At 38.2% G+C, this 22075-nt stretch overlaps 1 pseudogene; it reads right to left on the bottom strand.

Annotated features, from left to right (window-relative positions):
* Positions 1-293: 293 nt before the first annotated feature.
* LOC143640175 (cytochrome c oxidase subunit 6C pseudogene) lies at positions 294-7360 on the bottom strand (annotated as a pseudogene).
* Between the last annotated feature and the right edge of the window lie 14715 nt (positions 7361-22075).

Genomic DNA, 22075 nt, shown 5'->3' with positions numbered 1-22075 from the left:
TAACCCACTGAAATAAACGAAACATCAGAGTAATTAAAGACGTATAAAAACAATGAAAATTGTAAGAAATACTGAAACCGAGTTATCTTCATGAGGTTCATAAACGGTGTTAAAAGTTTCCAACCAATTATGTTTTTGCTTTTAAGTGCTCCAAATTATCAATAAGAATCAAGCAAACACTGTCTACAGTATTTGTTAATTGTTTATTTACCAAGAAAAACTCTCCCTTAGCCTATGTATTCATGTTTTATAGTTCAGGAGCACAAACTTCTAAGGACCTCAATCCAAAGAAATTATTTATATTCCAAAATCACTTTGCAACTCTGAAAGATACCGGCCCTAGTCATCTCCTCAAAATCTTTCATGGAATCATAATTTCTGTGGAAATCTGCATATGCTTCCTTTCTTGGTTCAGCCACACCAAACTTATCAAGAGCTGCAACCCCCAGGGCAACCATGAATGTTCCTACAATATGAAACTGCAGCTGTTAGGCCAGAAGACCCCTCATCCAAGGTTTCATCAAAGCGCTAGAAGCCACAGAAGTTACTGTCCTCCACACCAATGTCCTTCCTGGTAGATGCAGAAATGGACCTCTTAGAACAATTTTTTAAGTTTTTTTTTCTTTTTTAAGAGCTACTTTAGATTCCAAGCCAAGTTAAGCTGAAAGAATACAGACACTCTGAGAGTACAGAGGCTTCCTATATCCCCTTGCTCCTGTGCATGGTACAGCCTCCTCTACTGTCAACACCCTGTACCAGAGTGGCAGATTTGTGCAACGGATGACCTTACATTGTACACCCTTATTAACCAAAGCCCATGGTTAATGTTAGGGTTCACTTTTGGTGAGTCATACATTCTATGCCTTTGTAAGGATACATAATGATATAAAGAATAATTTCACTGTCATAAAAATTTTCTGTTCTCTGCCTACTCATTCCCCTTTCCCCCCAATTTTGGCAAAGACTGATCTTTTTATTTTCTTTTTTTTAATTAATTTTTATTGTAGGTTGTTCAAAACAGTACATAGTTCTTGATATATTATATTTCACACTTTGATTCAAGTGGGATATGAACTCCCATTTTTACCCCATATACAGATTGCAGAATCACATCAGTTGCACAACCATTGATTTACATATTGCCATTCTGGTGTCTGTTGTATTCTGCTGCCTTTCCTATCCTCTATTATCCCAAATCCCCCACCCCCTCCCCTCTTCTCTCTCTACCCCCTCTACTGTAATTCATTTCTCCCCCCTTATATTTTTCCTCCTTACCCCTCACTTCCTCTTGTATGTAATTTTGTATACCCCTGAGGGTCTCCTTCCATTTACATGCAATTTCCCTTCTCTCTCCCTTTCCCTCCCACCTCTCATCCCTGTTTAATGTTAATCTTCTTCTCATGCTCTTCGTCCCTACTCTGTTCTTAGTTACTCTCCTTATATCAAAGAAGACATTTGGCATTTGTTTTTGAGGGATTGGCTAGCTTCACTTAGCATAATCTGCTCTAATGCCATCCATTTCCCTCCAAATTCTATGATTTTGTCATTTCTTAATGCAGAGTAATACTCCATTGTGTATAAATGTCACATTTTTTTTATCCATTCGTCTATTGAAGGGCATCTAGGTTGGTTCCACAGTCTTGCTATTGTGAATTGTCCTGCTATGAACATGGATGTAGCAGTGTCCCTATAGTGTGCTCTTTTTAGGTCTTTAGGGAATAGACCGAGTAGGGGAATAGCTGGATCAAATGGTGGTTCCATTCCCAGTTTTCCAAGAAATCTCCATACTGCTTTCCAAATTGGCCGCACCAATTTGCAGTCCCACCAGCAATGTACAAGAGTACCCTTTTCCCCACATCCTCGCCAGCACTTGTTGTTGTTTGACTTCAGAGTGGCTGCCAATCTTACTGGAGTGAGATGGTATCTTAGGGTGGTTTTGATTTGCATTTCTCTGACTGCTAGAGATGGTGAGCATTTTTTCATATACTTGTTGATTGATTGTATGTCCTCCTCTGAGAAATTTCTGTTCAGGTCCTTGGCCCATTTGTTGATTGGGTTATTTGTTATCTTATTGTCTAATTTTTTGAGTTCTTTGTATATTCTGGATATTAGGGCTCTGTCTGAAGTGTGAGGAGTAAAGATTTGTTCCCAGGATGATCTTTTTATTTTCTCCCTGTCTTCATAATTTTATGAGAGGCCATTATAACTCCAAAGTTTTCTTTGGTTTTCTACTTTGCACTAAATGGGAGGTATGGAATCATGGTGGAATAATAGAGTCAATCCCCACTCCCCACTCCAGCTAAGAGGTGGGGACAGAAAAAAATACAAGCAGACAAATGAATAAAATAATTACAGTATAGCTGAAAGAGATGCTGAGAGAGAAGGGAGGCAAGCCTACTTTACAGGGAGCACAGAGATGACACATAAGCTAAAACCCCAGGATGAAGTTGGATAGTAAGAGTGATAGAAGATTAAAAAAAGCAGAGACTTGGAATGTGTAAAATCTCAGAGCCAGGAAGGAGTAGGATTATCTGAGGATCTGAGAGCTCCAGGGACTAGTTCTTTGTAAAGGTCTTTGTATAATGCTAGAGAGGCCATGGGGAGTTCAGTTTTGCTGGCCTGAAAGGTCCTGATAAGAAACTGGGATTTTACTCCATTTGCTGTAGAAAGTTTCTAAAAGCTTTACCGAGAGGAGTAACATTATCTCATCATGTTCTAAGAAGCTTACATTGAGGTTAATGTTTTACCCTTTGCTTTATCATTTATCCTCTCTTCCTCTACAATTTTTTTCCATATGGATATAAGTTACATACAACTTGACTAAATACTTTAGCTTGCTTTTATGAAAAATGGAGACACTCTGTTTTTTAATACTTGTCAATATCATGAATTTATATCAACACAATATTTTTATCTAATATGCCATCCATTTTCCATTTTAGTTTGTTGGTCTAATGGTGCTCTTTATAAAAGCATTTTGCCCCCTTCAGGATCCAATCTGGGGTCAAGTATTGCATTTAATTATCATGATTATTCGGCTTTCTTTACTCTGAAACATTTCTCGAGACCATATTTTATGATGTCAATGTTTTTGAAAAACAGTTTCTTCCCTTCACTATTTAACCAATATGTACCTTATTTTGTGTTTGTGTGACATTTCTCTGGGATTACACAGGGGTTATGTATTCGGAATGAATTCTGTATAATGGATTATGCCTTCTTTGCAATGTTACATCTGGAGACTCATGAAGCCCACCTGTTCCTTATAGATGATGTTAATTTTGATCACTTATCAAGGTATTGCCTGCTTTCTTCATTGTGTGATTAATTTTTGATTTTCCCTTGCACCTAATAAAGAGTCTGCAGGGAGATGTTTTAAAACCATGCAAATATCCTGCCACTTTTCAAAACTGGCCCCTAGGTTGAGCATGACTGTTGCCTGATTTAGTCTTTACTCTGAAGTTGGCAAACTGATGATTTTCTAGTGCTCTAATTCTACATTTATCTCTGCATTTCCCATTTTGTCCAGGGCATCAGTCTATAGTCTATACGCTGAGCTTCTTGCTTCTTTCCTGTTTTTCTTCTATTTTCTATTTTCTGACTTCTATTTTCTTCTGATTTATGAATTCCCATGTTTTTGGTGGTTTATGATTCATTATCATACTAATTATTTTTGGTTTACAAGTAGTATCAGTTTGGCCAGTGGGAACATCTTCGAGGTCATTCCTGCATCCTTGTGACATGTTCAGACCATTTTTGTGGGGAGCCCTTTCCTAATTTCCAGCAAGACAAGCTGTTCCAGGTTTATCTTGAATCTGTATCCCAGTCCTGGAGTGACCTTTCTCCCAGGAGACCTGGTTCTTTTAATGGGTAAAGATCAAGACCTTAATGCTATGTGTCATCATTGCTACTGGGTATCTTTTCTTGACTCCTCTGGCATTAAAAGTTAGTAAATATATTCACATGTATTCAACTTGGATTTGTGCGTGTGTGTGTGTGTGTGTGTGTGTGTGTGGATACAGAAGCATACTCACAAACATTTTATAAATCATAGGTTTACATAAATCCATCTCAGTACAAACTATCCCCATAGGATGGTTTCTTTTCTACTCTCATTCCATATTTGCATCTTTCTTATACAATGAGAATCATAGATCCTAGTATTGACACATTTACACTCACTCAGTCTTAGAGCATATAAAAACTAGCTTCAGAATTCTTTTTTTCCAACATCACTACAATACAAAAACCTTCTGAAAAGAGTTCAGCATTTGTTTACAATCCATCTAAGATTGTGGATTATAGCTAGTAATTTTTTTCTCCATCTCCATCACCTTTAGTTTGGTTATGATGGTCATTTGAATTAAAATTAAGTTTGTTTAAGTTTGTTGTCTACTTAAACTTACTCTTTTCATGTCTATTGATTTAGTTTTTGAATATGCAGAATATTTATATACCTTCATAAGTCAAAGCTATACAAAAGGATACCTTCCTTGGTCCCTCAGAGATGAACATAATTGCTTTCTAATTTATTCTTCTATTCATTTTTGTAATGATAAGTAGATATACATGTGCTTTCTTCTCTTTCTTACATAACATGTAACATACTATATATGTTCTTATCACTGCACAGTATTCCCTGGAAACCATCCCATATCAGTTTGTACTGATCTTCCTAGTTCTTTTTGACAGCTGCAGAATGCCCCATTGTGTTTGCACCACAGCTAACTGAACCAATATCCTATGTAGTATTTTATAATTAAAGATAAACCTCCATTGAATTTTTGTAATATGCATTTTTATTCTTAGCAAGGTATCTTCAGAATAAACTTCTAAAAGTAGGATTGCTGCATTGAAGGAAAAAAACTCTTCATAATGACCCTTCATATGGGTGGATTTTACATCCATGGATTCAACCAACCTTGGACTGAAAATATCTAAAAAGAGTTGCATCTGTACTAAACATGTACAGACTTTTTTCTTGTCATTATTCCCTAAACAATATAATACGATGGCTATTTACATAGCACTTATGTTGTATTAGAGATGATGGGTAGATTGTATGCAAATACTATACCATTCTATATAAGAGACTTAAGCATCCATGGGCTATCTGTGGTGGAAGGAGGTCCTGGAACACAAACTACACCAACTGTATGTAGTTTCATTAGGGCGTTGCTATTGGTTTATCTTGATGTCCTTTTCCTTGACTGTTTATTGAAAATTTATTTTCATTCTTTTGTTTTTATCAATATAGATGTTGGTTACAATTTTTTCTCTAATCTATATATTCCATAGAATTGTAATCTTTTCATTATTATCATCTTAACTAAATTCTGTACTTTCTCTGTTTTTTCTTTCAACAGAGCTCTTTAATAGATGGTTTTTAAATTTCCACATGGAAGGTTATGTAACCTCCTTCTGGGAGTGTCTTGGAATTCCAGTTAACTTAATCAGATTAGCCCAATTAACTCATTCCCTAGCTTCTCTTCCCGAACTGCTTCTGCTCCTAGAGTGACCTTTGTCTACCTTTCCACCTTTCTTATTTCACCCAATCTTTATTTTCTGAAGCATTGCTCTTGTTCTTAACTACACCAGTACAAGCTAACTCTCTCATTTCAGAATTCTTATGGCATTTATCACCTGTATTAAATCATCTGACATGTTCAATTAAATTTTACTAAGGTCTAAAGGCATCATACACTCAGACTTCAGATTGTTTGGGAGATTGAATCCAAACTGTCATGCAGTAACTATGTAACCTTGGTCAAATGACATAGTCTCTCTGTGTGTCAATTTCTCCAGCTACAAATGCATATGATAATAGTACCTCTTGTGGTGAGGGTCTAAGATGTTATTATCTGCAAAGATCTTAGAACAGTGCCAAAATTCTAAGCTTTAAGAATAACAGTACGGGCTAGGTTTGTGTCTTAGTGCAGAGCACTCACCTAGCACGGGCAAGGTCCTGGGTTTGATTCTCAGCATCACATAAAAATAAATAACTGAATAAAAAATATTGTGTCCAGGGCTTGGGATGTGGCTCAAGCAGTAGCGCGCTCGCCTGGCATGCATGCGGCCCAGTTCGATCCTCAGCACCACATACAAACAAAGATGCTATGTCTGCCGATAACTAAAAAATAAATATTAAAAAATTCTCTCTCTCTCTCTCTCTCTTAAAAAATATTGTGTCCAACTACAACTAAAATAATAAATATTAAAAAGAGAATAATAAAATCAATTCATGGGGTTGTGACTCAGCAATGGAGTGCTCGCCTCCCAGTGCAAGGCCCTGGGTTGGATCCTCAGCAATATAATCCTTTAATATAATAAAATGAATAATCTCACCATTCCAAGATAACAACTATGAACACTTTGATCCTTCCAATCTTTTGTTCTAAATATAGGCTCAAAATGTTTATATTCAGTTATTTAAATGTGTTAATATGTTGTTTTTTCTCTTAAAATAACTTTTTTTTTTATATTACAAATGGCACTTTAATGCTTGAGCAACATTAGTGTAGGTAATGTTGAGTAAATAGTCCACAATAAATCCCCTATTACTGGACATCAATCTAAGTGGTTTCTGTAATTATAAATAATTCTTCAGTGATCATCTATCTTAGGAAACACTGTACTCATGTTGCCTTAAATAGTGCCTGGCATATGCCAGGGACTAAATATATAATCATTAGATTAATATTTCTGATTGCAGCTATTTCCATATTTTAGATTCTAAAAAGCAGAATAGTGAGCCAAAGAAATGGAATCATCTTTAATATAATAAAATGAATTCATTTTGACATCTTTCGTTAAAAGTAAAAGAAGAAGCCCACTAAGGGAACTCAAGGATACTGGCATGTCTCCTGGTCTCCCAAGGCAGGAATGCAACTTAACTCTGGAAAAAGACTGCAACAGGGAAATTACATGCCATTAATCCTCAGTTCACTATCATTTAAGTCTGCCCTCTTTACATTTTTTTTCCAGTGCTGGGAACAGAACCCAGGACCTTGTGCATGCTATGCCAGTGCTCTGCCTCTCAACTGCATCCCCAGTCCTTCTGTATATCTTTTATTCTTCTTGTCTGTCTGTGAAGGAACCTCCTGCTTTTCTTGTCCATGTGAGAGAACCTTGATGAAGCCTCAGGGGCAGATCCAGATCCATGTGATGTAAGAGACAGAATGATTGACTTGGGAACCCACTCAGCATAAGCCTTCATAAGCCTTCTAAGATGTGTGGATGTAAACTTCCTTTTTTTTTTCCTTTTAATCAAACCATCAATTCAGAAAGTTTCTTGTGTTGTAGATTTAAGTAATTTTTACATACTTGTATCCAGCTGTGTTTTGTAACTTTTTAAATCCATGTCACGCTTACAATGGATTGTAGATTATAGAAATACTCTTCTGAAATCCAAGATTATAGAATTATTCTTCTATTTCTTTATAGCACTTTCATGGAATTTTTTTTAATTAATTTATTTTTTTAGGTTGTTAGAAGTCCAAAATCTGAGAGGGTTGTTGTATGGTCTCCCCACCTACCAACCCCCTGCGAGACCTAGGGGAATCTGTTCCTTGTCTCTTCCAGTTTCTGGTGATTGCCCTGGCATCTCTGACCACTCTACTGTGTGGGTGGCCTCATTTCTCCAACTTTTGCCTTCATTTTTATATTATTTTCTCTTTTCCTTAGTGGGATAATGATACTTTCATTGGATTTAGGACCCATTTGAATAATCTAGGATGATCTCCTCATCCCCAAATACGTACATCTATGGAGATCACTTTTCCCAGTAAAGCAGCCTTCAAGGTTCTAAGGGTTGGGACATAACTTTTTGGGGGCCACATCATGCAACCCAGAAGCCATCCTGCAGTTAATAGTACACGGACTCTCTCCTGATTCTCACTTTATTGTACACACAGACACACACATACACACACATACTCACATATTATATATTTCTAGATTTTTCTCTATGGTATGTAGAACATTACATTTTGCACATGGATTTAGAGTTTGGTTAAATATCTATCTATCTATCTATCTATCTATCTACAGAGAGAGAGAGAGAGAGAGAGAGAGAGAGAGAGAGAGAGAGAGAATTTCCAAGCAATGAGAATACCCTTGTAATTTTTGCAGGTATTGTAAAAAGAATAAAAGCCCTGTGACATATCAGTTTTCCTATACATGCTTCTATGGTGCTGTGGTGAAAGTATAGTGACCATCTGCTATACACACAGATGCCTAGTGGCTACATAGATGTGTTCTCTCTTGGAAAACAAAACAAAACAAAAGCCCCCTGCCTTTTCATTACCTTGTAATACAGAATAGCATTGCATAAGTCATTCTTAACCAAGGAGATTTATTTCAGAAGGTTTGGGTTTTGAAATAAGGAAATTGCTTTCAGGATTCTAAACACAACCACACTTAGTAACCTTGCAAAACTGCATTTTATAGAACTTAGAGATTATCTTTAGAAATATACTTTCTTTAATTTATTTTTGGTATGTTGATAAGTAACCACAGGGCATCAATTCCTCTTATTCAAATTTTTACAACAAGGCCATTGTGTTAGATACGATGCCTGTGGTGGAAAAACAGAGTAACCTCAAAGAGCACCTCTCTTTATCCGACCTTTGTATATATTTTTAATTAGTTTTTATTGAGATAATTATAGTTTCACATGCAACTTAAGAATTAATACAGAGATCCCTTGCACATTTTGTCCAGTATCACCCAATTAGTAAAGTTTTCTATAAAGTTTATTTTAATATCACAACCAGAATGTCGACATTGATTCAGTCGACTGATCATGTTCATATTTCCTTATTTTCACTTGCACAAATTTGGATTCTTGGATTTACCACCAGATCAACATACTGAATGTTTTCAACAACCCAAGAATCTCTCATATTCCCTTTTTATAACCACATTCTCTTTCCAGCTCCCCCCTCCTCCAAGGCAGGTCTCTGAACACCAACAATGACTGACCTAGCCTTGGTGCCTAAAATGTTATTTCAAAATGCTATATAAATGGAATCAAACTTTCAAAACAGTGTGGAACTTTTTGGATGGTTTTATTTCACCCAACATAATTTCCTAGAGATTTATCTGAGTGACTGTATGTATAAATAGTTTATTTCTTTTTTATTACTGAGTAATAGATCACAATTTATTTAACCATTTACTTATTGAAGAATATGGGGGCTGATTCTAGATTTGAGATATTATAAAGAAAGCTGCTATGAAATTTGTACAGGATTTTTTTGTGAACCTAGATTCTCATTTCACTGGCATAAATGCCCAAGAGTGCAATTGCTGGGTATGGTAATTACATATTCAGCTTTATATGAAACTGCCAAGCTGTTTTCCAGAGAGAACGTAACATATCTCATTCCCTCCAGCAATGTATGAGTGGTCAAGTTTTTTCATATCCTCTTCAGCATTTGGTGTCACCAAATAGGTATGTCACTGTCAGGTATGCAATATTGTCTCCTTGTAGTTTTAATTTGCATTTCTCTGAATATCCCCTTCAATGTAATGTTTATTATCTACTTTTTACTTGGACTGTTTTTTTTTGTTGTTGTTGTTGTTTGTTTGTTTGTTTTTTACTGTTGAGTTTTAAGAGGTTTTTTTTTTGTTGTTGTTGTTGTTGTTGTTTAATATTCTAGTCTTGTCAGATACATGATTGCAAATCCCCTGCACCCCACCACGGCCTCTGTCGCTTGTCTTTTCGTCCTCTTGACGTGGTTGTTGGTAGAACAAAGAGCTCTTGATTTAGAGGATGTCCCGTTTATCAGCATTTCCTTTTGTGCACTCTCCTACTGATGTCAAGTCTAAGAAATTTTTGTCTAGACCTAGAGCTCAAGATTCTCTCCCCACACCCACCCACGGCTTTTTACTTTCACATTTAAGTGTCTGATCCATTTTATATACAGGTGTAAAGGTTAGGTTCTAGTTCATTTTTTTTGCTGGTGATTGGTTCGTTGTCCCGGCACCACTTGTTCAAAAGGCCATTCTTTCATTGAATTGGTTTTGCACTTTTGTTACAAATAAGTTGGGCATATTTCTGGGTTTCACTGACCTTTGTATGTATCCTTGTATCCGTACTCTGTGATCTTTTTTACAGAAGCTGTGTAAGTCTTGACATCTGGTGGATAGAATCCTTCCATTTTATTTTTATTTTTTTCAAAGTCATTTTACCTAATTCTAATTTCTTTGCCACTCTCTGTAAACTTTAAAATAACCTTGTCTGTATCTACAAATATTTTGTTGGGCTTTTGATTCTCAATACTTTTTAAAATGTTTGCAAGAATATATAGTGGTATCCCTTATCTCATTTATGCCTTTTTGTTTGTTTGTTTGTTTGTTTTCTTTCTTTTGGGGGGTGGGGGATACTGGGGCTTGAACACAGGGGCACTGGACCACTGAGCCACATCCTCAGACCTATTTTGTATTTTATTTAGAGACAGAATCTCACTGAGTTGCTTAGCCACTCATTTTTGCTGAGGCTGGCTTTGAACTTGCGATCCTCCTGCCTCAGCCTCCAGAGCCACAGGGATTACAGGCATGTGCTTCCGTGCCTGGTTAGTTTTCTTCCTTTTTTTTTCCAGTCTTGCTAAAGAAGAATTTATTGATTTTACTGACTCCCCTCTCCCCAAGAACCAGCCCTTTTTTTTTTTTTTTTTACTCTTTCTGATTTCAGTGTTTCTGGGTTTTGCTCTTAGCTTTATTACTCCTTTTCTTTAATTCCAGTGGTTTAGGAGACTGAGGCAGGAGGATCACAAGTTCAAAGTCAGCTTCAGCAACTTAACAAGGCCCTAAGCAATTTAGCTAGACCCTGTCTCTAAATAAAATATAAAAAAGGACTGGAAATGTGACTCAGTATTTCAGCACCCCTGAGTTCAGTCCCTGGAACCCCCTCCCCATTATGTTAAACATAATTTAAAATGTAAAGAACTCTAATTCTAGTTATTATTAATTTTTTATACTGTTTGATACATTTTATAGCAGTAACAAGAAGTAAAGTAAAAATAAATTTAAAAACAACTTTCTAGTGTAGGCAATGTCAATGCTATTATAGCAACAGTATATTTTTTTCCTATATGTGGAAAACTTGTGGTGTTCTATTTTTGTAAAACATTATTTTTCACATAACAGTAAATAGAATATATAATAAACTTGATGACTTATGCTATCAGTAAAAGACTTCTAAATGTAATTGTTTTAGTAATACTTCTATACTGCTCTTTATAAAACCAGATAGTGTACTAGTTTAAAAGTATATTTACAGGGCTGGGGTTGTGGCTCAGTGGTAGAGCGCTCACCTAGCACATGTGAGGCACTGGGGTCGATCCTCAGCACCACATAATAATAAATAAATAATAATAAAGGTATTTAAAATATATTTATTTATTTATTTACAAAATCTTTGATGCTCCTCCTTTCAGGAAGTGGAGCTTAATTCCCCACCCCTTGAATGTGGACTGGACTCATTGACTCACTTCTAGTAAACAGAGTTAGGTAGATGTGATGATGTCCTTTGTAGATTGGGTCATCCTTGCATTGTGGTTTTCTTCTTGTTTTCTCTTGAGTCGGTTGCTGGGCAGGGCAGGGGGATCCTGAGGGCATTCAGGCAGTCCTGTGGCGTGATCTGTGTGGCAGGAAACTGAGGCCGTCGGCCAACAACCATATGCTAGGGCCATCTTGAAAGCAGATCCTCCAGCACAATCAAGCCTTCAGATGAGGCAGTCCTGTGCATGTCTTGACTGCAACTTCACGCGAGCCCCTGAGCCAAAACCCCTCTACTAAGTTATTCCTGGATACCTGACTGTCTGAGTCCACTTTATGTTGTTATAACAGAATACTACAGAATAAATAATTTGTAAAGGAAAGAAATTCATCTCTCACAGTTCTGGAGGTAGAGAAACCCAAGACTGAGATGCTGGTATCTGGGGACAGCCTTCTTGCTACATTGTAACATGGTGGAAGGCATCACAGTGCAGAGAGTAAGTGTGCTAGCTCAGGTCTCCTCTTTTTCATAAAAAGCCATTAATCCCGTGGATGCCACACCCTCATGACCTCATCTAACCCCACTTGCCTCCCAAAGACCTCATCTCCAAATACCATCAATATATGAATCAGACTCAAACCATAGTGCTGACCTTTAGAAATTATGTGAAATTTTGTTGTTTTAAATCATCAAGTTTTTTGGGAAGAGGGGTGCCAAGGATTGAACTCAGGGGCTTTCGACCACTGAGCCACATCCCCTGCCCTATTATGTATTTTATTTAGAGACAGGGTCTCACTGAGTTGCTTAGCACCTCACTTTTTTGTGAGGCTGGCTTTGAACTCACAATCTTCTCTCAGCCTCCCAAGCTGCTGGGATTACAGGCATGCCACTGCACCTGGCTAAATTACCAAGTTTTGTTTTATAGCAATACATAAATGATTGCACTTAGCATTTCATTGTATGTTATTTTGAAGTAAATGCTCATTAGATATTTATTAATATCTTCAGAACACTTTTTTAAGAGAGAGAGAGAGAGAGAGTTTTTTAATATTTATTTTTTAGTTTTTGGTGGACCCAACATCTTTATTTGTATGTGGTGTTGAGGATCGAACCCTGTGCCCCGTGCATGCCAGGCAAGCGCGTTACCGCTTGAGCCACATCCCCAGCCCCAAAACACTATTTTTAAGTAGGCAATTATATGTTTTCAGACAGTTTTCTCTTCTTTGACCCCAGCACTTTCTTCCATAAGTCTGACATATTGACCCTGGCTCTTTCAGCCCCCATGACTCCAGTTTACCTTTGCCTCTTTAACATGCTGGAATGAGTAAATGAACTGATCTATAAAAGATACTCTCTCTACTTCAGATTTCCCTCTTTTATTCACTTTTACCTTCTCTGCTCTGGTATCGAATCAGCAAATAGAATTATTATTGACTGAAAACCTTCTAAATGTACTCGGAGATTGGGATATTTGGGTGCAGTGACTTCAGAGAGAGGTAGACTGAGGTAATGGAAAAACCCTTTGTGTGCCTCTGGGCCTGTGTTTTCGAGAGAGAGTGGACACAGGATTGTCAAAATTGAGAAGCTCTTTGATGTCCATGTGAATGTTGATGTCCCCCCTGGCTGCAGGCAGGAATTGGGCAGGAATTGAGTCCTCTGCCTCCTTACCATAAGGACAACATCTTAGGTCATTAATATCTTTTATGTTGAAGTTTGACATTTAAATTTGCTTAACCTTTTTTGTGTTTATTCTTGTTACTTCACCTAGATTATAATCTCCTTATGAATCTGCTGTTGTTCTGGGAGATTTCTTATATTTCCTTTAGTATTGCTGGGGCTTCGATTTTCTCTGGATTTCCTGGGATAACCAATTAAACTTAGCTGAAAAATCCATCTTTGAATTGACCCCAGGATCAATTCTGATCTGTTGAGAGTTTAGAGGGGAAGGAAGAATCATGGCCTAATATTGTCTCTTTGTCTTTATGCGTTTAGACTGTTATCTTTAGTGTCATTTTCGTGAGAGTTAGTAATGGAGATAAATACATGTGTAAGCTCTCATTTAATTGTAAGACCTTATTAAATCATTAAAAACTGGTTTACCATCACCTTTTTGAGGATTTTGCAGTGTCTGCTTTGGTCTAGTTTTCTGTTTTCATCTTCTGAAACTAGCAATGACATTTGACACAGGTCATGGTTAATCAGTTTCTTCTTCTTCAAATATTTTCTACACTTGCCTTCCAAAATACATGGCTACTCATTCTTAGCCACTTTTGCTGGTTCTTCTGGACCTCTTACCATTGGCATGCCCCAAAGCTTGGTCTTAGATCTCTTCTTAGTATCTACACTCACCATGCTGTGGGTTTGTCCCATCTCCTGGCTTCAAACAGCTTCTTCATTTGATGATTATCAACTCATCCATTGATTGTCCAACTTGGGACTCTTGCTTAAAGAAGGAAGGGGCTGGCATTCATCTACCCACTAGCCACTCAACAGGAATATGTGGATGTCTAACACTGCTCCCACCTGAGAAGCCTACTAGCTGATGACCCCCTTCCAAGCCATCTTTCCCTAGGTGTCTGCATGGTTTTCTCCTTTAACCCTGTACCCAGATGTCTTCTCAATGACACTTTCCGATGAACTGCTTTGCATTTCCCACTGATTCCCTAGCCCTTTCTTTCACTATATTTTTATCTCTAGAACTTTCTACCATCTAACATTTCACATGTTTTCTTATTTATTTCATTTAGTCTCTTTTCCTACTGCAATGGGAGCTGGGGAGCAGGGAAGAAACTTTTTGTCTGCTCTGGGTCCCCAGCATGTAGCATATATCAGCTGCTCAGTAATTGAATTTGGTCTAGAAAATAGCTCGTGTCATTTTGGGAATGGTTGCTTAACTCCTCTCAAAGATAATAACATCAATAAAAAGTACTGGCTGCCAAAATAGGAAGCAAAGAATAGTTTAGTAAAATATGAGCAAATTTTACTTATGTTTTTGAATGCTTATCTATACTTTTTATCCATGAACCTATTTAAGCATCACAGCACTATGCATAAAAAATAATGATTATCTCATTTTTATTAATAAAGTTCAGAGAATTGGGTAGTTTGTCCACATATAGGTAGCTTGTAGCTGGCAAACGCCAAACTAAACATTATGCAAACTAGGCTTATCTGTAAGTTTAATTCAGCATTTCAAAAGTGAAACTTTTTTCTCTTATATGGATAAGAAATAGGTAACTTAACAAAACTTATTCCTATTGCCATGGGCATCAGGTATGAAGAGAAAAGCAAATTAGCTCCTCTGGCTTTCAGAGATTTTTGCATTTCTGATCATGCATTAACCTTCCTTTTACAATTCTATCTGGAAGCTGTAACTAGCTTTATTTTTTTTCCCTCTCTCAAATTGAAATACCCTAACTTGGGTCTCCTAGTCAAAGTTTACCTGAAGATCAGAAAGTTCCACTCTCCCCCACCATTTCTAGATATATCCCTACTTAAGATAATTCTTAGTTGAGATTCTTGCTTTAGAAGCCCCAAGTGATGGTGACACAGCAACTTTAGTATATAGTTGTAACATCTGTGTAATAAATACACAATTGTATTATAATATTATTAGAAGATAGAAGCCACAAATTCTAATTGATTCTCAGTCCATCCAAGTTATGGTCAAGAAAAAATTAGTATCATTTTTGATGTTAAAATATTATTTTCCCAGTAGTTTGCTACCACTTAAATTAATAAGGAAAAGGATGGACTATAGTCTGGACCTTTTTAAATCTTGAGAATTTATTAATCTGCTCCTTCTGGTTGGCAGGTTGAGACACAAAGTCAGGACTTTGTAGCCTGAACCCGACAAAACATAACTAAGTCAGACTGATTAAGGACAGAGAACGTTGGAATTAGTCAAAAAGTAAAATTGCAGCATATAAAGAAATGCAATCTTTATATGTTTTGCTTATACTGTTACTCCAATTAAATGGTAACTAAGTCTTGCAAAGTATAGGTCCTGAAGGGTGGGTCTTCTTTTAATGAGTAGTTAAGTGTTTTTTAATGAACAGGTTGTTTGTAAATATGAACAAGTATAAATTATTTTCAGTGGGTTAAATATTTTGGCTGAATTACGTTCTCCCTATGTTTCTGCTTGGTAAGCTTTTTGTGTTAACCGTGGATGAGCCAGACTAAACTGCAGCGGCCAGGTCCAGATTGCTTAAGGACACTGAAGCTCAGCTTGAATCCTGGCCTTTCCTGTTCTTGGAGGCCCAGTGCTCCAGGGTGGTGGGGGGGAAAGGTAGCCATCTGCAGTCACATTCTACCCTCTCATGAGTTCTTGCTGCTCATGGGAAATGCCAATGTGCTGTTTTCAGAAGAGCAGCCCTCAAACTGTTACCCTTGAAATGAACTTCAAGGACTATGAAGTGCAGGAACTCTTATTCTCAATTCATAGTTTTCTATTTCAGGAATTCTCGCTTCCTCCATGTCCTCTCCTAGGGAAGCTTTCCCCAGGTCTCCAGTCTAAGTTTACTGTCCTTCTTACCTTTGCTTCCTATCTGTGTTCTTATCCCCCACCCCTGCCCTCCCTCCCTCCATGTCTCTCCCCACCCCTCCCTCTCTCATGTTTTGCTTATTGGTGTGGAATAGTAGCATCATTGTTGGTACTCATGATGTCCCAGGCCTTTTATTAGGGACTTTATTTTTTAAATTAACATGTATTAATTGTACATATGCATGGAGTTCAGTGTGATATTTTCATACATGCTCACAGTGTGTACTGATCAAGTCCAACCTATATTTTTCCACCCTTTTCTCCCAAATCCTTCACAAACTCCAGTACATTATACTACTTTCAGGACAACTTTTATTAGCTTCTACATATAAGAGAGAACATGTGGTAGATGCCTTTCTGTATCTGGCTTTACATTTATATTTAACATACTCTCCTCTGTTTGCTGCAAATGACAAGATTTCATTCTTCTTTATGGCTCAGTCATACTCCATTGTGTATATATACCACATTTTCTTTGTCCATTCATCAGTTGATGGGCACTTAAATTGATTCTAAATATTAGCTATTATGAATAATATATATATATATATATATATATATATATATATATATATATATGTAGGTAAGAATCTCTTTGGTTTGTTATTTTCATTTCCTTTGGATAAAAACCCAGAAGTCATTTCCTTTGGCTATAAACCCATGGATAGCTGGATCATGCAGTAGAGCTATTTTTAGTTTTTGTTTGTTTGTTTGTTTTGTTTTACAGTAACCTCAATACTTTTCTCCATAATAGCTGTAGTAATTTATAGTCTCAGTAACATGTATGAAAGTTTCTTTTTCTCCATATCCTTGCCAAGATTTGTTATTTTTTTTTCTTGACAATAGGTATTCTAACTGGGTGACTTGTTATCTCATTGTAATTTTTTTAAACTTATTTTTGGGGGTACTCGATATTAAACCCAGAGGCACTTTACTACTTAACTATATCCCCCATCCCTTTAAAATTTTTTTTAATCTTTTTTATTTTTTAAGATAAGGTCTCACCAAGTTGTTTAGGGCAACGCTAAGTTGCTGAGGCTGGCTTTGAACTTATGGTCCTCCCACCTCAGCCTCCTGAACCACTGGGATTATAGGCCTGTGTCCTGGTGTCAGGCTTCTCATTGTAGTTTTGATTTGCATTTCCCTGATGGCAAATGATATTGTGCTTTTTTTGAGAAGTGTCTATTCAGATGATTTGCCCATTTCTAAATTGTTTCACTTGTTTTGTTGCTGTTGTTTGAGTTGCTTATACATTCTGGATATTAACTCTCTGTCCGGTGAATAGTTGCCAAATATTCTCTCTCATTCCACAGGATCTCTTCACTGTGTTGATTGTTTCCTTTACTGCGTTGAAGGTTTCCAGCTTGATGTAATCCTGTTTGTCAAATTTTGCTTTTGTTTTCTGTGCTTTTAGAGTTCTATCCAGAAAAATTATGGTCTGTCATGAAGTGTTTCCCTGTTTTCCTCGAGTAGTTTCACAGTTTGGGGTCTTATATTCAGGCCTTTGATCCATTTTGAGTTGATTTTTTTGTACAGGGTGAGAAGGGTCAAGTTTAGTCTCATGTGTGTATCCAGGTTTCATAACACCATTTATTGAAGAGGCTAGCCTTTCTCCAATGTATGTTTTTGTCAACTTGGTTGTGAATCACTTGTCTGTAAACATGATTTATTTCTGGGATCTCTGTTCCATTCTGTTGGTCTGTTATTTATTTATTTATTTATTTTTGTCAGTACCTTGCTGTTTTGGTTACTCTAGCTCTGTAATATATGTTGAAATCAGGAACCACGATGCCTACAGCTTTGTTCTTTTTGTTCAAGGTTACTTTAACTATATGGGGTCTTTTTGCTTCCATATGAATTGCAGGAGTGTTTCTTCTAGTTCTGTGATCTATATCATTGTTATCTTGGTGGATATTGCATTGAATCTTATAAATGTCTTCACTTTCTTTCGTCAGTGTTCTGTAATTTTCATTGTAGCAGTCTCTTACCTCCTTAGTTAAGTTTATTCCTAGGATATTTTATTTTATTTTGTGTGACTATGGCAAATGGGATTGCTCTCATGATTTCTTAGAAAATTTATTATTGATATATAGGAAATTAGTCCTCTTTCTTATCTCATATTTTGTGTCATCCTCTGACTATAGGTTTTTGAGAACCAAGACCTTCTTGTTAATTTTTCTCATATTCCAAACAACTAGCAAATGGAATGGCATCTAATGAAAGATGCAACGAATAAATAATAGAGAGTTATGCTTTGTATTCATGACAGATGCTACTGTGTGCTGCTTGGTTCCATGGCAGCAGACAGTAACTATGGGGAGGCGTGAGAAAGCACATCTGATGTAGGGGTCCTCACTTAGCATTTGCCCCTTCAGTTTCTGCCTCATTTCCAGGGCAAGGACAAAGCCAGAGGACTGCATATAGTTTTCAAACTAATAATGGATGTGGAAGTGATAGAGAAGGATGTTTATCTGCTCTTTCAAACTTCTCTACCTGGGCCTCTAGAATGAACATGGTCAGGGAAAAGAACAATCCAACACATTGGCCATCCTGTTCTAAGCTTTTCTAGAATGGCTTTTCTGTATTCATAACTAGGGTGGCCAGCTGTCCTCATTTGCCCGGGACTATTCTGATTTTAACACTGAAAATTCTGTTTCCCAGGAAACCATTTGCTGGGACATAGAAAGTACAGGCTTTTGGCAGTGGGTGCTGAAGGTCGAGGGGTTGGATGGGAGGAAGGAATACAAAACCCACAAAGCAGCTGCAAAAAAAAATAGGAGCTGAAAGCAACATTGGTTTTAGCATCAGGTGGATACTGAATAGGTTATTTGCCCTCTGTAGCTGCTATCACTAGAGTAGTACTATTGGTATTTCTAAAAACTAGCAGTTTTTATCCCACTGCTAATGTTGGCAACTGTGATTTGTGGTTCACGGTAATGGATCATCCATTGTGGCATCATTGAAAACTATGTGACTTTAGTGTGCAATTAAGGGTTTTGTAATCATGAACATTAAACATCCAGCTCTTACTTTGCCTGTTTATCAGTTGTTGTGTTTTGTGTCAAGATAGTGCTTGTAGGACCTGGGGAGGGGGTGACTCAGTGGTATAGTCTGCATTTGTCATACATGAGGCTCTGGGTTCAATCCCTGGCATCTCTACCCTCACACACACACACACACACACACACACACACACACACACACACAAAATTGTACCAGGATAGTGCTACCATGTTAATATGGTACCAATGCCAGCATGACCTAAAGCTCACTGAAAAGGGTAAATGACTATGCTCTAATGACTGATGCAAGGACACATACAACTGGATCAGGGAGGTGAATGATCAAACAGAACATTACACAATCTACTGAAAAAGAATTGGGATTGAGTATGGTGGAGAAAGCAATGTGAAACCAACCACTTATGGAGATTGAATCTTACCCATCTGGGCTGAGATAAGCAAATTCCTCTAAATCCAAAGCTTTTTTGTCTCCCTAAAAGACATCAGTAGTCACTTGAAAGCAGCAGGTGCTAGAAGTCAAGTGATGCAGTTTTGTCCTCAACGACTATAGATGTTTGTGTCATCTGGTGGCTTTCTTCTGGATAAGGACCCCTGGCTGGGGTGATCCTGAGCTCAGAAGAGCTGGCTGGGTTTTTCTGAGGTCCAGTGGAGGGGACAAGGAGAGGCCTCCCATAGACTCCCAAGGCCAATCTATGTCACTCACAGGAAGATTTGGATATATGGATATTTATAGGCATCTGGAGAGGACCACTGGGGCCAGGTCAACTCATCTGGAATATTTGCTCCTTTTGCCTCTGAGGAACTTGCTTCTACTGCTGCAGGGCAGAATTAATCAGAGTATACATGTGTCATAAGAGAGTTTGAGCTCAATTAGTGATTGGAGTGCACACTATATGTCATCAGAAGCACATGTCATAGGGTATACACTGATGGTGGTGACTTTGAAGTAGGGAGCTAGCACCTCTGGGCTTGTATATTTCACCAAGGGCTATATTTCTTTACTTCAGCAGGGGTGGGGTAGGGAAGCTAGGATGCTTGTTTTTTGCTTTTGGTTCATTTCCAGTGGCCTGTGTGTCTTGGTTGTGGCATTCTGTGGATATAAACCTTTGCTTCCATTATAATCAAAAGTTCATTTTCAATGAAGCATTGCAGATGCACTGTCATTGCTGCTTGTGTACACAAAATCTTGGGGAATTTTGTCATTTCCAGGCTAAGTGGGGGACTAGCAGATCCAGCACAGGCATGCAGTCTGAATCTCAGTTCTCTGCCAGCTAGTGTGTGTGGTGGTAATTAAGCTGAATTCTGTAGGAAGTTTCAGTCTCCCTTCTAGGGTGGGAGGAATGGTTCCCAGATGACTCTATCCAGAATATTGCAATGGCAGAATGGAGGAGTTTGATGGCTACCACAAATATTAGATGGACTTTGAGCTGAATTGGACTTTGATATATTTCTGTTCTGCTTTAAAATACCCCAATTACATAATTCTGAGAGCAGAAAACCTATTTTAGACAATTTATTAAGTCTGTTGAATATAGTTTTATTAAAACAATGCACAAACATGCCCAAACTCTGGATTCTGAGTCTCATGGTTTTTTTGTTTAGGTTCTTGTTGGGGTCTGTTTCTATCTGGATGAAGCTGGGTGATGAAAGATCTTAGCATATTCATGGGAAACAGAGTGGCTGTGGTCATCTTGGAGTGTGGTTATGCAGAATAGAGGGGGTTTCTGGGCTCCAGTATATATATGGGAGAGAAGCATAAAGTGAAATCAGAGTTCTATTTCTCAGGAACACTAAGATGGAGTGGGGACTGGAAGCATTCAAAGGCAGTCTTGATATCTCAACCTGATTTAAAAAAAATTTTTTTTTAGTTGTAGATGGGCACAATATCTTTATTTATTTACTTATTTATTTTTATGTGGTGCTGAGGATGAACCCAGGGTCTCATACCTGTGAACCAAGTGCTCTACCACTTAGCTCCAGGCCCAGCCCTCTCATCCTGATTTTGGAGGGGAACCCAGACCCTAAAGGCCTCAGGAGCACTCTTTAAATCTCTGGGCTTCATGCGGTCTCAGCCAGGCTTCCCTTACAGACCTGACCTTACTGCTGAGTCCCACTGAGCTGAATAGGATGAAGCATACAGGGCTCTAATGCCGGAATCATCTTAATCCCAGCACCATCTTTGTCTCTTGGTGACCTCTCTTCTCTGTATCTGGGTAGGAGCAACACAGTAGTGCACTGAATGCAAGGTGGATTTTCTTAGTACAGCCAGGAGAGCGAGAGAGCGAGAGAGCGAGAGAGCGAGAGAGAGAGAGAGAGAGAGAGAGAGAGTGTGTGTGGGGGGGGGGCAGTGGAAAAGACATCTTTGGATTTTTTTTTAAACTAGCATTGTAGGAGAGAACCCCAGTCCCTGTAGCTTTCATTCCCTACTTCCACCTCTACCCTCTACCAGGTTTCTGGGTGTATATGTGAAGTGTGTGTGTGTGTGTCCTTCCACACACTGAGGGAGAGTGTTGCTGAGAGGTGAAGGATTGTTACAAAAGCACCCCAACCCTGCATGACAGATTCCCCGCCAAAACCAAAAGTGGGGCGGGAAGAACACGGGTCGGGGATTTGTTCCCTCCTCTTCCCTTGCGGCTGGAGAAGGGGCACGGGGTGCTTTTCACTCCTCTTTGTACATTTCCTTCCTCCTTTTATTCCCTTCGGTTTTCTTTGCCGTCTGTATTCCTTTTCTTCCAATGTATCCGCCGTCTTTCTCCATTTCTGTCCTTTTGGCCCACAGTCTTTGTGCCTCCCAGACACTTCCGCTCCTCCCAGTCCGGAGAAGCCCTTCTCCTTGGGCCGCAGGCCCGCCTGGCCTTCAGGCCCCCAGGGCTGAGGACTGGGGTGCGTGTCCTCTTGGCGCTAAGTTTGCTTCTCAGTTCCTTTCTCTGTCCCTCAGTCCTCTGCGGCCGGGCCGAGGGCTGTTGTCAGAGCGGGCGTCCGCTTGTCTGTCTGTCTGCCCGCAGG

Source organism: Callospermophilus lateralis, unplaced genomic scaffold, assembly GCF_048772815.1.
Source record: "Callospermophilus lateralis isolate mCalLat2 unplaced genomic scaffold, mCalLat2.hap1 Scaffold_130, whole genome shotgun sequence".
In the NCBI taxonomy this organism is placed as follows: domain Eukaryota; kingdom Metazoa; phylum Chordata; class Mammalia; order Rodentia; family Sciuridae; genus Callospermophilus; species Callospermophilus lateralis.
Note: the sequence above shows the minus strand (reverse complement) of the source record. Positions and strands in the feature narration are given on the sequence as shown.